The sequence below is a fragment of the Humulus lupulus genome, chromosome 2 (assembly GCF_963169125.1).
Source record: "Humulus lupulus chromosome 2, drHumLupu1.1, whole genome shotgun sequence".
NCBI classification, from domain to species: Eukaryota; Viridiplantae; Streptophyta; class Magnoliopsida; order Rosales; family Cannabaceae; genus Humulus; species Humulus lupulus.
The window spans coordinates 230182123-230198713 of record NC_084794.1 but is presented as its reverse complement, the minus strand read 5'-3'; positions in this window follow the sequence as shown (position 1 = coordinate 230198713).

Sequence of the window (16591 nt, the reverse complement as noted above, 5' to 3'; positions counted from 1 at the left end):
TATGTAGAAGTGGTATCTATCCTGTGGGCATGAGACTAGTCTATTGGGCCTGTGTTTTAACAAAGTGGGGGACCACATTCGCGAAGTAGGAAGGGTTTTACCTCCACCGGAGTCCGAACTCGAGGCTTCGTCATTGGCCTCATTTCCCGACCACGGACTTCTCGAGCGAATTGGGAGAGATGCTTTCCTTTCTCTCCTAGGAGGAAGGATGCCTGTGGGCAGTGGCACTTCCTCCCAGCGTCCATATTTTTTACTGGACCAGTCAGAGGTTGACTGGCCCTGTCCCAACAACCCACAAGCTCGTAGCTTGTCCTCATGTAATAGAAATGAGAGAGACCTCCTGCCGTATGGGAGTCGGAGCAGAGCCTCTCTGTGCTCCTTCATTGTTTCGTCAGGGGTGGGACGCTGAAAGTTAGCTGAAAGACGAGGTACACTTCAACTAAATATGGATTTTAGGGCTAAAATTCCGAGCTTAAAAATAGAAAGTAATGAGAACACTTACGAATCCGCCTGAACGAACGGTGTCGAGACGGGGACAGACCGTCTGTCTAGAAAAAAACCTTCTTGAAGTCAGGAGGGTGGTTCGGAAGATCTTCAAAGATCTTTGTCTCTTTGGGGTAGCTCGAAAGATAGTAAAAACCATCTCCTCCCCGAGCTCGGGAGGGATTACTCTTCAAACAAAAGAGATATAAAATCTCTTGGGGTGAAGGCCCTGTCCACCCCAGCTCGTGGAACAAGGACCTCAGGGCAGACAGCACCCTGTATGAGTTGGTGTTGAGTTGGAATGGAGCCAACCCAACGAAATCAATGAAGTCTCTGAAAAAGGACTTCAGGGGCAGCAAAGCTCCTGCCCTTATATGTTCCTGGCTCCAGGCCGCGTATTTCACACTGGAATCGCGGCCCCCAGGAGCGAAACAGCTCCGTTCATGCCTTGTCGGAGCTCGACACTTCAGTGTGTCCAACGAACTAAGGCCATGGAGGGCCAAGATATCAGTTATTTGGTCGGTGGTGGTAACCGAGCTCTGGTAGAATTCGGCTTCAAACATCTCCCTCCTAGGCTGCGAAGACGAAGGCTCCGCCATTAAGGAAAACTGGAGTTCCCCTGGGTGGTATGCAACCGTGACTTTTAACGCTGGGTCGAGGGGAATTGGCCTAGGTCCGGGGTTGGGCTCCGGATAGATGGCTTCCCGAAGAACTCTTCTCTTCTTTTCAATGACCTCGTCTATCTGAAGACGATAGTGGGCTCGAATGTCCTCCTGCTCGTGCACAAGCTCGTATTCTTTTATCCGACGTTGGTTCCGGGCAAAGATCGATTCCGGGCTCGGAGATTTGGGCTCGTAAGGGATTGCTCGTAATGACCCCCACCGTCTTTTCGGATTCTGTGACATCTAACGAGAAAGAAAAAATGGTGAGGGCCATGCATGCAAGAATCACGAGCTCGATGGGATGAGCTCGGAGATCTAAGGACAAGAAACTAAGTATTAAGACCCTCACTAAAAAGTCAGAGCGCGTGTTCCACAGGAAAGGAAAAAGAGCGTGGATGATTTTTTTTTTGAAAGTCCCGAAATTCAAGGGAAAGGAGAGTGGCGGTTAGCTAGGAAAAACGTTTTTGGGTTTCGTGTATTTGTCAAAGCCCATGTTTTTATCCGAAAGCTTAATGTACAAGAAACGCTGCCTAAGAATTTCAAAACCCAGAAAATAGGAACCACATTCAAACGTCGAAACTGGGTATAAACCAGAGACGAACATCCAGAGTGAAAATCCAGAAAGCATAAAAACCTATCGGTTCAAAACCTCCTATCGTATCATGCTAAGAACGTAAACTAACATACACAGCAAATACAGTATAAAAAGAACAACAAAAATGGCGTACTTACACAGTGATGGTGATTGCAGCGAAATCGTCGAGTGGAGAAGAGGTTGCAAGAAAGAACTCACTGACTCGTACAAACCAGGATTCCTTTGTTTCTTCGGCCTAGAAAACATGCACTGAGTGTAAACTGTGATAAGAAGTTTAGGGAGTGTTTTTCTTTTTTCTGGCTTGTGATGAACAAATGTGAAGAAGATGAAGAGGGGGTCTTGTATATATAGGTGGGAAAACTAAATTAATCAGGAGCGTTGATTAAATTCCTCAACAGATCGAATGGATGGGGATCGGTGACAAGATGGCGCCGAAAAGTTGTCAGGCGAACGATCGTGGGCGTGTTCCCAAGATACTCAAGTACCTAAAGTGAGCAATACCCATCTGGCACGCGTCCATTTTCAAGAGTGTGACGGTATGGTTCCCAGAAAGAGTAGTTCAAAAGTTTCCTTCTCTTAGGATTCGAACAAATACTTTTGAGGGGGCAAAATGTTATACCCAGATTTCAAGCCATAGTAAATATGACCTCGAAAGCTGAGTTCGCAACAAATGGTCTCGTGAGGATTAGAGTGATCTAGGATTGTAAGTCGAGCCTGCAAAGTATGATATATGGTCTCGAATGCGGTGATCTCGAAATGATCTCGATCTCGAAAGGTAGCTCCGAGAACACCTTCATCTTCAGGAACTTCGGAGCATGGTTCTTGAGCTCGATATCCCATCTCGAAAGAAACGTTAGCTCGGGAGATGTCAGTGGCTCGCACAATGACATGAGACCAGAAATGCTGGAGCCTTGAAGATACGCTATAACCACCTTGAATATCTACAAGTATTATAACTATGAGATGTAGCCCTCATTAATTGATGTAAATCCCCAAGAATTGTGGGATATTATTTAATACAGTTATACGCCCCCTGATCTTTGGGGAACATTTCCTTTTATATCTGATTATTGGCATTTAAAGCCATTTATTTTTATTCACAAAAGAGTAACTACCCAAAATATGTGGGATAGTATTCTGCATCCTTCTCTATAAATAGAGAAGGCATGCACCATTGCAAAGGACCGAAATTCTGATCCTTGAGAGAAAACTCTGTAGAATTCATGCTAAAGAATTGTTCAGAGATAATCTTGAGGTTAATAACAGAGACTCGTGGACTAGGCAGATTTAACTGCTGAACCACGTAAAAAACCGTGTTTGATTCGTTTGTTTCTTTTGGCCATTGTCTTTAATTGTTTACGTGCTCTCTTCTTTTATCTGTTGACGAAAAACGGCGTCAACACTACCATTGCTGCATTGAACCTGAAACTGAAACTTGTCAAACCTAGTAACCAGACAATGCTTTGCAACCTCTTTTTGCTTCTCAATTATCTTCAAAATTCTCTTCCCCACAGGTTGAGTCATCTTCTCCAACTCAGCTTTTTTGTTATAAAAGCGAGACATCAACCAAAATCTAATTTTTTCTAGTAAAGTTATAATTGGCTTGTCGCGAGCATCAAGTATGGCTGCATTGAAACTCTCACACAAATTATTCACCAAAATGTCACATTTTGGGTACTCTAAAATATGTGACTTACTCCATTCTGTGGGTTCTTCCCTGCCAGCCAATTGTAAGCACCATCCGAGACATCCTTGACTTCTTGCATTGCTCGAGCAAACTCAGCTTGTGTTGTAGTATTAGCTGTTGCCCACAAAAGTTGCTTAAGTAAAAGTCCAGGATATTCCTTTTTAAAGTTAGCATGAAGATGTCTAACACAATACCTCACCTCACACCCACTAAAGATGGCTCCCACTGCATTTTCTAATCCTTTTTTACGATCACTCATCATTGTCACCTTGGTAGGACTCAAATTCCCAAGATCATCCTTCAATAGCTCCAAGAACCAAGTCCAAACCTCAATGTTTTCCTTTTCAGCAACACAGTAGGCAATGGGAAACATGGAGTTATTACCGTCAATGCCTACTGCAGCCAATAAAGTGCCCCTACAATATCCTTTTAAAAAGCAGCTATCAAGACCAATTAGAGGTGTACAACCCCCCAACCAGCCATCTCTAAATGCCTTAAGACAAATATAAATGTCCTTCTCCCATTAACCAAATCAGTTTTCAACTTCACAGTAGAGCCAGGATTGGTAGCCAACAACCTTTTACAGTAATCATCAAGAATGGCGTATTGTTCCTTGACAGACCCTTCCAACATCTTCCTTGCTTTTGTCCTGGCTCTGTAAAATATCCAGCTAGACACATGTGAGTACTTGGTCTTTGCAGTTATCTCCCTAAATGCATTGTATTCCATACTCAGATTTAGCTTAAATTGCTCCAAAAAGTGCTTTGCAAGCCAAGTTGAGATCAGCTTTTTATTGTCCAAAACAATGCCACAACTATGCTTGTCAACAAGTGTTTTGACCCTCATTGTCTTGCCATCTGTCTTGTTAACTACTGAAGCAAACAACATCCATTCACAGTTTGCGCCTTTGCACTTAACTCTAACTCTATTTGAATCATTGGAAATGAATACATATTCTCGATCACCTTCAATAAAGTACTCCCTTATTGCATTCCTTAAAATTGTAACAGTGGCAAATTCCATGCCAAGAATAAATTGAAAGTTTTGCATTTTGGTTTTCGGGTTGAATTCTTTGGAATTTTTACCAACATCAAACTCATCATCTGACTTTAATTCGTGTAACTCCTCCTCAGAATATATACCATCTGTGTAATGCCCTGAATTCTCCAATGTGGTTTAATGGCGGGATTAGTAGGCCGGGAGGGCCATACTTGTTTAATTATGTCATTAAATGATAATATGCATGTATATGTGAATTATATTATAATATGATGTTATATGCATGCATGTGGGTCCACATTTTAATTACAGGGGTGTGATGGTAATTTGGCCCGTTGAGGGCATAATTGTATATTTGTATGCATGTCGGTGATATATTGTTGAGACCACATTATAATGTGGGTTTGTTCGAGCTATTCGGCATGAGACGATCTTGGATTATTATTAGCAGTCTAGTCATAACAGGTTTAAGTTCAGGGCTCGGGATGAGTCTCGGGGTGATTTTAATGATTGGAGCATTACTGGGAATTAAAGGGTAACAGGATATAAATTATTTGTGTTTGAGTTTATCGAGAACAGCGGGAATTGGAGAGCGTTAATTATGATTAACGAGATAGGTGGGAAATACCAATTTTTCCCTTGGGAGCCTTTGGAAACTTTTAATTGACCTAGGGGTATTTTGGTCTTTTCACCCCTAGGATAGATATAACCATTTTTGAGCTGAGAAAGAGGTAGAAAAACAGAGTATACTTGAAGCTTCTCCCGTACCTGTCTTCCCTTCAGTTTTCTTTGTGATTTTTGAACCATTCTTGAGGATTCAAGCTTGGGAAGTAAGCCTTGGGAGTTTGGAAGAGTGTTCCTCCATTGAAGAGCATCATAAGCTGATATTTGGGTAAGTTTCTAACCATTGAATTCCCTGGTTTGCCCTGTTTTAGTTCTGTTTTGCAGTTGAGAATTCTAGGTTGAGATCTTGGTTTTGTTGGGAGTTTTGGCTAGGGTTCTTATGGTTGTGATGTTTGGGGTGTGTTAGGATGATTTTTGGATTCATTTGCCATCAAAAATGGGATTTGGAAGCATTGGAATTAGGTTAGAATCGAAGGATATGAAGAAGGAGGTTTCAGGGGGCATCTGGTCTGGAGGTAGCGCTATAGCGCCCACCCTAGGGCGCTACAGCGCTACACATGGGTCTTTTGGGCGTGTTGGGGGTTCTGAGAATAGTGCTGGGGCACTAGGGATCAATCCTTCAAAGTCCCGTTTTGAGTGTTTTTAAGGGTTTTTGACTTGGGGTTTCAATCCTTAAGGCCCAGGATCGAATCTACTCACCGTGTGGGCATGTTTCGAGGTCCCGAGAGTGGTGCTTAGGTTAAGACCCTTTCAATGTTGAATTTCATTAATGGAGGTTATAATTGGTTATGATTAGGTAACCGCTAAGGAATCAAAGGTCAATCGTTCTCAAGAGTCGCTCTTATTATATTTCCCGCTCGAACCAGAGGTAAGAGAACTGCACCCCATATGTGACATGCATGGTTGTTCATGAGGCATGTTGATTGTGTAAATGTGGACATGGATTGATTATTGAATGCTTAGCAGATCTTGCTCACTTGTGCATGGTACTGACTAATTAGTCAGAATTGGAAAAGGTGTCAGTATCAATTGTGAAGCTGTGACTTATTAGTCAAGTTTGGCAGTGGTACTGGGCACTGGTCACACAGTGCTGACTTATAAGTCAGGACGGCCTTAGCGTGTTCAATGCAAGCCAATAAAGATTAGATTTAATCAACATCTGCATTAAATGACTCGGAAGAGCGTTAATGCTTGACCGACCTCAAGTTCGATGAAAACTAAAAGCGCTTGTGTGACTTACCCATCAGTCACTCACCTGTTAAGTTAGAGACTTACCCATCAGTCTCTCATCTATTTAAGGCTAGTGACTTACCCAGCAGTCACTCTTCTGTTTAAATTAGTGACTTGCTTGTCAGTCACTTAGTATGGTTTACTAGAACCTCAAGTGATATTCACTCATCTGTTTAAGAGCTATAAACTCTGTGTGATTATAATGATAATCAATTGATAATATCTATATGCATTATTGTGTTTTCTTGCTGGGCTTTGGCTCATGGGTGCTATGTGGTGCAGGTAAAGGGAAAGAAAAGCTCACCCAGCCTTGAGTGGAGAGCTTAGGTGGTGATGTGTACATATGCGGCCGCTTGACCACTACGGCCAAGGAGTTCTCAGAGGAACTAGGGGTTTTCCCTATTTTTGCCGCTTAGGTCGGCGGGTTCGTAATTTTGAAACAGTAATGACCTTTTTGAGTTGTAAATAACTTGTAAAAGGTTTTATGGGCCCATGAATAGTTTTATATACTTAATAAAGTATATCCTTTCATTTTTGTTGGTTTTCCACCTTAGCCTGTTAATAACACTTAGAACACGTTTTTAACCAAAGGACTCGGGTAGCGGGTCAAATTTCTAGTTCACCGTTCATCGTAACTGTTCTGGGGTAACCAGGGTGTTACAATCTGAGTCTCCATCATCAACATTTTGAGTACAAAAATCTAAAACTGATCGCCACCACCTCCTAGGGTCAGACTGTGTACCCATCTCTATCTCAGCTTCAACATCTTGCTCAAACTCTTCGTCCTCCAATATGAAATCTTCATCGGTTTGCTTTCCTTTCCCTTTTCTGTCATGCTGAACTTTGCCTTGGCTCTCCTCAGTTGAATTTTCTCTCACATCAGCTTGCTTTCCTTTCCCATTTCTGTCACTCTGAACCGGTTCTTGGTTCTCCTCAACTGTATCTTCCCTCACATCACAAATATCATCCTCTGAATCTGAAAGCACAACCACCTCTAGTATTTTGTTCTCCATATCACTTTCATAATCCATGTAGTCAAACTTTTCTTCATATTCCTCTTTATCAGGTTCATCAAAGTTAGCATCATGAAATTCCTCTGAATATTGATCAGCATCAAACTCTTCTTGTTCCCCATCAATGGTTGCATCAACAGGGATACCAACATCATCTGCAGGAACATCACAATCATCTGGTAGTTCCTCTATAATACATCTTTTCAGATGAGGTAAAGTGGTAGCAGGGACATGTTTAACAGCTTCTGAATCTTCCTTCCAATCTAAAGGTAGAACTGTTTCAGGAAAAACAAGATATATGTCAATCTTTGTAGCCTGATTCCTCTCAATATCCTCTACAGTTCTTAGGATCTCCTTATCCCCTACCACCATGAAGCCCATATTAAGCATCTTTCCTATTTGTTTGTACATAAAACCCACTGGAAGTTTATGTCCTAAGTCCAAGGCCATTCCATCCTAATGAAGTAATCAGTATCCACCCAATCAACATAATCAACTTTACCTCCTTCATATCTTCTATTGCCGAATGGAGTAAACCAGCTTCCCCCATGGTGTATTGCAATAGTGAAGATGTTAGTATGACCACCTATTAAATAAAGACAACTCTGGTTTAGAATACTGCCCTAGTCAATAGAAATAAAAAATGATATGTCAACACTTCACACACACACAAACTGAAACACAATATAGTTCACACACTTGAAGAGCAACATATTCTACCACACAATTGAACCATGGACCACAACAAAAAAGATTCCCTTCAATAAACAAAGCATATATTTCAATGGACCCCACTCTGTCAATCGTATGCACATGCTTCCCAACAATAATTTTACCCAAATTTAATAATACCACTTACTGTAAATCAACAAAATTCTCACCCCCAAAAAATTTGGAAACCGACACCCTACCCTGCCCAAACTGCTCTATATAGAGTATCATTATCATTCTCCCCAAAAAATTGATGCATGAACACTTTGAGAAGAAATGAAACCTAGTCAACAGAAAAGAACTTTGGGTAAAAGAACTCTGTACAAAAGAAAAGAACTCACCATAGTCGGGTGGTTGTTCCTCCGGTTGTCGAATGGTCGGCATTGTGGAGGCAAAGTCGTCGTTGTACGTCTCTTCCATGCTGGGGTCGATCGTCTCTTTGATCGTAGGGGGGGAAGCTTAGATCATTTTTCTGGGTATGGAATTTTGAGATTTTTTGGTTTTAGATTAGTTTTAGAACTTGTTATTAAGACAATCGGTTTTTTTGGTTATATTAATCATGGTTAGTTTTTTTTTTGTTTTAAATTAGAAATCATAAACATTAATTGCTTTTGTTTTAAATTTTAATAATTTAACCCAATCGGGTTGTGCCACGTGTATCCTATATACCCCTAACGGCTCAGGGACCAACGGCTGCACCAAAACATTAACGGTAGACATTATTGCCGCAAAAATTTTTACATAAGCATTTAAGTGCAACAAACTTAACTATATAGGCATTATTGCCGCAAATAACCCTGTAGTATAATACAATATACACATTATCTAAAAAAATATAATGTTTCATAGGATGCTAACACATATTCTACTTCAATCTAAATATATTCTCCTTAATTAAAATAATATTTACTTTTATATTACATTTTTTCTTTTTTATATTTTTATTGTTTTGCTTAAAGTTTATTAGCTTGTTGTACATTTAATTATTTTGTTAAACACTCTATGGCTATAAGATTTATTATGAATATTTTTTAATAATAATATTTAATTGTGAAATTATTTGGCGATAGGTATAAACTGCCCACACCACATCGCATTTTTGCGGTGCGATGCAGTTCATGCAGTTTGAGGTCTATGCGGTGCGGGTTGCGGTGTGGGTTGCGGTTTGGCAAATTGTTCAAACCACATATGCAGTGCGATCCAAAAAATTAGAGAAAAACCGCACCATGAACACCCCTATGATCAACTATTAGGGTTAAAGTGTTGTGAGCATGGTTCATTATGCTTATCTAACCATATGGTTATAATGTATTTAAAAAAATTGTTATCATAGGTCTAATAAAATGTTTGATTACACACAAAGTTTATGAATATATACAATCTTGATTTTACTGAGCACTATTAGTGTTACTCATGAGTATTATTCTTTCGATAATATATATGTACGTGTCAATGTTGATAAATAAAATTGTATTGATAGTTTGTTGGAACGTAAAATAATTATTCATTTTTTGAGGAATAAAATCATAGTCAATCATATCACTGGTGTTTTATTATAATTAACAAGAATTAATAGTGATCGTATTAAATATGTAAGTAGATAAACTCTTGTGATATATAACTATTGTTGTATATCATCCAATTTCACCAATTTTTAGGTATATTTAGTAATTATTAGTAATTATGGACATTATAAATAGTTCGATTAACCCCTAAGTGTTAAATTCGAAATGTTACACAGTACTCATAGTTAACCTAGTTTGTTGATAGTGTTTATATCATTGTCGGTCGATATAACACCCGAAATATTAGTACGTTAAGCATTTTAACTATTATTTTGTTGTTTAGAAACAATAAATGTTCTAATTATCGTGCACAAATCATTGTAATTTGCTTAAAATTCATAGAAGAACAAAATTAAATTTGAAAGGAACCTTTCCCAGTGCAATTTTATGCCGGCAAAGGAACGTTTGTCGGCGGTCTTCACAATTTGCACCTGCAAAATTGACCTTTGTCGGTGCATTAGCATAATGCGCCGACAAAAGTCTAAGCAGGAAAATTCTTGAGTGGCCATTGTTAAAAGCTACTGTGTAAATACTTTTGTTGGTGCATTCCACCTAATACGCAGGCAAAAGTCCCACATTTATACTACCATTGAGACTTTTGTCGGCGTGTTAGGAGGAATGTGCCGAAAAAATTCTTTTGTATTAAATTTGGTAGGTGAAGACTTTTGCTGGCAGGTTTCATTGCGTCGAAAAAAGTCCACTTTTGCGCCGGCAAAAGTTTCACTTAAAAAAATGACAACATTTAGAGCTAGGGTTTCTGAAAAATATTTGTCGATGTAGAAATGGACTTTTGTGTAATGAAATTTCACCAACCGCCCCTTTCTTCTTCCCCATTCTTCTAACTCTCTCACATTCTAACTCTCTTTCTTTCTCTCTCTCTCTCTCTCTCTCTCTCTCTCTCTCTCTCTCTCTCACTCAGTTTCTTCCTCCACCAGCCGAGTCTCCACCCTCCCTTACCTCGAGCCCCCATCGCCACCCCACCCCGACCCTCCATCCCCACCACCGCAACCTCCATCATTGCCACCACCACCTTGACCGTCCATCCCCATCACCGCAGTCTCCATCTTCGCCACCACCACCCCGACCGTCCATCATCGCCACCCACCACCATCACCACCACGTCCATTCCTGCTACCTCCTCCCCGAGCCCGAAGCCTCCGCCCCTGTCGCCTCTTCTGTAATTTTTATTTTCATTTAGTTTTGAATTTTTTTTTTTGTTTTAGTTTTGAATTTAGTTTACTTTTTTTTTGGTTTCTATGGAGTCCTAGAGCCATTGCCGACCACCCAGAGACCCTGCCAACCAGAGCTGCTACCAAAGCAAACCCACTGTAATTTTTTTTATTTTGTGTTATTAAGTATTTTTTTATGTATTAATTATGTTATTTGTAGTTAAAAAACAATTGTTTTTGTAAAATTTAAAAAAATTGGAATATGTACTTTTGTTTTATTTTAATGCTTTATGTGTATATTAAAAAAAAATATTACATTAAATTATATTGTATTTTTGTATTATACTTTGTTTTTTATATATTAAATATTATGTGTTTATAATTATTTATTAAAGAAATTATTTTGGTGTAGTTTATCCTGACGATGACGATGATCATGGTGCAGGTGACGGGGCAGGGATGATGACGACACAAGTACCTATTTGTAGAGTTTTTTTTTCTTTATTTATAGTTTATATTATTAGAGACAATGTGTGTTTTAATTTACTACACTACTTTAATAATTTCATGTTTAGTAGAGACAATTAACACTAATAGTTCTAATTTAATTTTTATTTAGTACTAATGAATTTTTATTTCATTTTTATTAAATTAATTAATACTAATTGAATATTAAATAATTAATTAATTTGATGTAAATTAAAATAAAAATTATTAAATAAAAAATAATATAATATTTTTATAATTGACTTTCATTTTTAAAAAATATATATTACTTTTCTCGGTGCTAAATTGCGCTGACAAAAGTCTGTGTCGTTAATAAGAATCAACTTTTTTCGGCACAATCCTAAAATTTTGCCGGTGCATCCATAAAGTTTTGCAGGTGCATCGTAACACTAGTAAAAGTGGTGCCCATTGCTAGCGCAATTTTATGTCACTAAGAATGTTAACTTTTGTCGGCGTGATGTTGCACCGATAAAGACTAAGACTTTTGTCGACGCAAATTTGCACCGACAAAAGTGTTTTTCTCAATTCCGTTAAAATTTTTTTCCTCGGCGTGGACCTTTTTTTTCCTCGGCGCAGGCAAAAGCCATTTTTTTTGTAGTGTAATTTATATACCGCATGCAAAGAAAAAATTGGTGCAATTTTAAATACAATTGTCCACGTTATTATTGTGAAGAATTCGATAAAAATGTTACGGGGTGTAAAAATTCCAAAAATATAAGTATATTTTCAATTCATTTAAAACAAAGTAAGAACAATAATATTATAACATTTCTATTTTTTTAAAACCATATTATAACATTTCTATTATGTAATAAAAGGTTACATTTAAGGCAGTATATATATGCTCCTTCTTTCAAAACCAATATATTTGCTCAATTTGTAGGTGCTCCCTTGAATTGTTTAGTCATATCATTAATATATCTAAATACGAATTTTAATAATATTTTATTATTATAATTTTGATCTAATATAAGGTTACCAGTACTGCTAATATTAATATTGTAATATATTATCGATAGAGTTTAAACCATGCATCAAAGTACCTACCGTACGAACAAAAAGAGAGTTTGAGCCGCTGTTGAATTTTGACTTATATATTAATTATTACACATGGTTGCCAAATTGTACAGTATTTCTTTATCCACTATACATATTGACCATTCTCGTTTTGGTAAATGGTCTTATCTCCATATATATTTGTTTGAGGATTGAGATCATCGATTGCTTGTGAGAACATTATTTGTGTATACATGTATATAGATACATCTGTGATAAAGATTCATTAATAGAGCAAACATATATACATATACATATGCAACAATTAACTTCTAAACAGTCAATAATGACCAACCACAAGCTATACATATATTGACATGAAACTCTAGAAATAGCTGTATACCCCTTTTGTACTAGTTAAACAGTTTAAAAAAAAAAAGATAAGAGTAAAGACCTGTTGAAGAGTAAAATTGTATAAAATGAAATAAGCAACATTCCCTAGCTTAAACAAGACATTAAGTATAGACTAGTAATAGTTGACATCCATCAGAGAAGGAAACCTAATTAGACGAAACAAAAGGGCGAGAAAATAACATGATCCGGAGGAAGAGGACCAAAAAAAGAAAGAAAAGTAAATAAATTGAGAGTTGAGGATGAGATATTCTAATTAATATAAACTACGAAATTGACTAAGCATATTCTAATTAATCACTTTAGGCGGATTTGATTTTCTTAAATGTTAAAGTAGAGGTTTTAATATAGTTATTTGGACGGTGGAAAAAATCGAACGACGTACCAAACCAACTATACCATATATATATATGAATAATTTTTTCGAGAGAATATATATTAATAATATTTAAGTGCATATATATAACATGAAAATCACTTATTTTTAAGGAAAAAAAATAAGATCTGAAATAATAATAATAATAGGACTATAATTTGTTTGTTTATGGTTTCGATTGGGTATAAAAAAAAATAAGCGTTCATGATTAACTGAGGGAATAAACAGTGGAATTCTTTAATTGCTTTCAAGATTTATCAGTTTTAATTTATATATCTAAAACAGATATTATTAGATATAGTCTCTCTCTAGATAATTCATGAAAAATTCGTATTGTGTGGATGAACTTGATCCTTATAATGACTACATATAATTTATTATGTAGTTATTGACCTTAGAAACATATTCAGGGCCAGCAAATCGTGGACGTAGATTCAAATTCAATAACGTTCTTCTCTAATTGTACCTTATATATTTTCTTTCTTATTATATGACGGGGCCTATATATCAACGTGAATTATATACGTACTTACGTTATCTAGTTTTTATGACTTCTCGTGTAGATTGATTAATATTGTAACAGATACTTGTCAATAGGTAGACTTTTTATTTTTATTTTTATTTTTTTATATATAAACAAAATCTTATTACACTACACGGAAGAGAAAAGGGAAAATAAAAGAAGTCAACAATGACCAAACACAATAAATAGCTCTGGGACTAATTAAATCTATAAATAGGGCATCTCTCTCACTGGCCTACGCACAAAATCAAATATATATTCGTATATATATACGATCAGAGGCTGCAAAGATGAGTTGCGAAGGTAATTTTATATAAGATGTCTTAGTCATATATATTATAGTAGTTCCATTTAAAATTAAGCTAAATATATTTATTGATATTGGCAGGTAAGACGTCATGGCCTGAGTTGGTGGGAGTGCAAGGTGAGGTTGCTGAGGAGACAATTGAGAGGGAGAATCCTGCTGTGGATGCAATTGTTGTGCCGGAAGATTCAATGGGCGACACTCAATTTCGGTGCGATAGGGTTCGTGTCAAAGTAAATGACAATGGCATTGTTACTGTGACTCCTACCATTGGTTAGGTCACTCTCATGGCCTATCTAAATTACTATCTACAATATGTAATATATTACTAGTTTTATTGTTATAAAATAATCAGAACGTACATGCATGTTCTCCTTCTCTATTTGTTGTTGTATTATATAATCATTTCAAATTAATTAATCATACGGTAATGAAGTGAACTATATATCTTTTGTAACTTTATTTATGTTGCATGAACATGGTTTGTATGTATTAAGTTTGAATGATACTGTTCGTGGTGCTAACTCAGATTTTAAGAGTGTAGTATTGTGCTGCTGATTTTGAAAGGCAACAAATTATTAATCACGGGTGTTTAAAATAATTACAATTAAGCAAATCCAGATTCATTGGTGCTTTTCACAAAAAGCATCAAGAAAAGATTGTCCCATCGTTTCCTCACCAAAATCTTAATTTGTTGGCGTTTTGGTAAAGCTGTTTTCCTGGGGCATATCTCCCCAAACTCGTCACCAAAAGAGTAGGTGAGAAATTTCTAGGGTGTTATTTTGAACACGCTAATGAAGAGGTTTTTGGCTAGTGCTTTTATCAAAAAGCGCCAGAAAAAAAAATACATGGTTTACGAGGTAGATGATGTTGCTACTTCTTAGCACATTTTTAATCACGCATCACTACAAGAAAAACCATTATGGATAACTCTAAAAAAGTGCTATCAATAACAGTTTATAACACTTTACCAAATGCTAAGATAGCCCATATTATTAAAAGTCTAGACCATTTTATAATAATTTTTAAGTGTTATCAATAGTGTTATAATTAAATGTTCCATAACCATTTTTCTTTGTTACAAAATACATACAATATCAATTTATCAAGCTTATAAATATTTTCTCAAGAGTGAAACATTATGCTTATTTCATGAAATTATTTAAATGTTATTATAGATTCTTTCATAACATTATGTGCTTGTTATATTGCATTAATAATAACTTTTGGTTATGGTTGTTATTTTTTTTATGTATATTATATTTTAATAAAATTTACTTTTTGTACCTTGATAACAAAATAATGAAAAAATATATTAGATTTACAAAAATATCAATATCATTATATTAAGTAAATCGGTAGTCCAAATACATGTTTCACTTAATAAGTGAACAACTTTCAAAAAGTAAATTTAGAGAATCAAAGTCATCATAGTAAACTTCTAGCTAAAATGTTTAGCTAAAATTTGAAAAAACTTTAATGTTTCACTTAAAAAGTGAACAACGAGATCTAAAGATATTATGATGATTTGTTATTTCCATTTGCTTTGAAATCCTATTGTCGAGCCTTAAAAGTGTTTCATGACCTTTCATGATACACTTGATATTAAACAACAACAACATTAAAGCAATACTAAAGGTCATAATATTAAACAATGTATAACTAATAAACCCAACAAACTTGATCTTATAATATTTCCTACTACAAAAAAAAAGCAAGAAACTATTCTAAATGGTATACACAAAAAATCACATAATTATTGAATATGGCATAACACCAGCAACATTTTAGTTAAAAGTTTAAGGATACACCAAAAAGTAGGAATAACTTAGGGCCTGTTTGGCATTGTTTTCTGTTTTTTGTTTTCAAAATTTTGTTCTTAGAAATGAGAACAGAAAACTATTTTTGTAGTTTTCAAGAAATAAGAGTTGTTTGGTTAATGTTTTCTAAAAACAATTTTTTTAGTTTTATTTTTTTTAAAATCTTAAATAAAAAAAATTAACAAATATATTTACAAAGAGAAAAATATTTTAAAAATTTGTAATAAATAATGAGATAAAATAATTTGAAAGAAAAAATGATGAAAAATAAGAAGTAAAGTTAGGAAAAAAAATTTGAGAACAACAGAAAACAACTTTTTGTTGTTCTCAAAATTTTCTGTTTTTTGTAACTTTGTTTTTAAAAATTGTTTTATGAAAACAATGCCAAGCCCCCCTACTTGTTTTCAAAAAACAGTTTTTAGCTTTTAAAAACAAAAAACAGTTTTTTAGTTAAGGAGCCAAACACCATCTAAGTCTCTACATAACAAGATATGATGAAGTCTCTAACATGTAACTTATGAAACTAATCAGAAACTATTTTGATTTGAATAAGTCATAATAAATATCAACATATATGCTTACTCCTATTTAATCATGACTTTATACTAAATAATTAATTTAGTTTAGATTATATCCATTAAATAACAAGTTACTCAAAAGTTTTCATGAACTCTGCAAGACTTGCCATGCTAATGCACACTCACCATATTCTGTGCTTGCAATAAACCATGAAATATGATATATATATATAAATATATAAGCCACCAAAGAGAAAATCCAAACATATATAATCTTCTCCATGCATCTCTTACATCAGAAAAGTGACCATAAGAAAACAGAAAACATCAAGTAATGGAGCAAATTTCAGGCCCAATGCAACAAATGGTGCCTAAAATTGGATTAAAGCTAGGGAGTG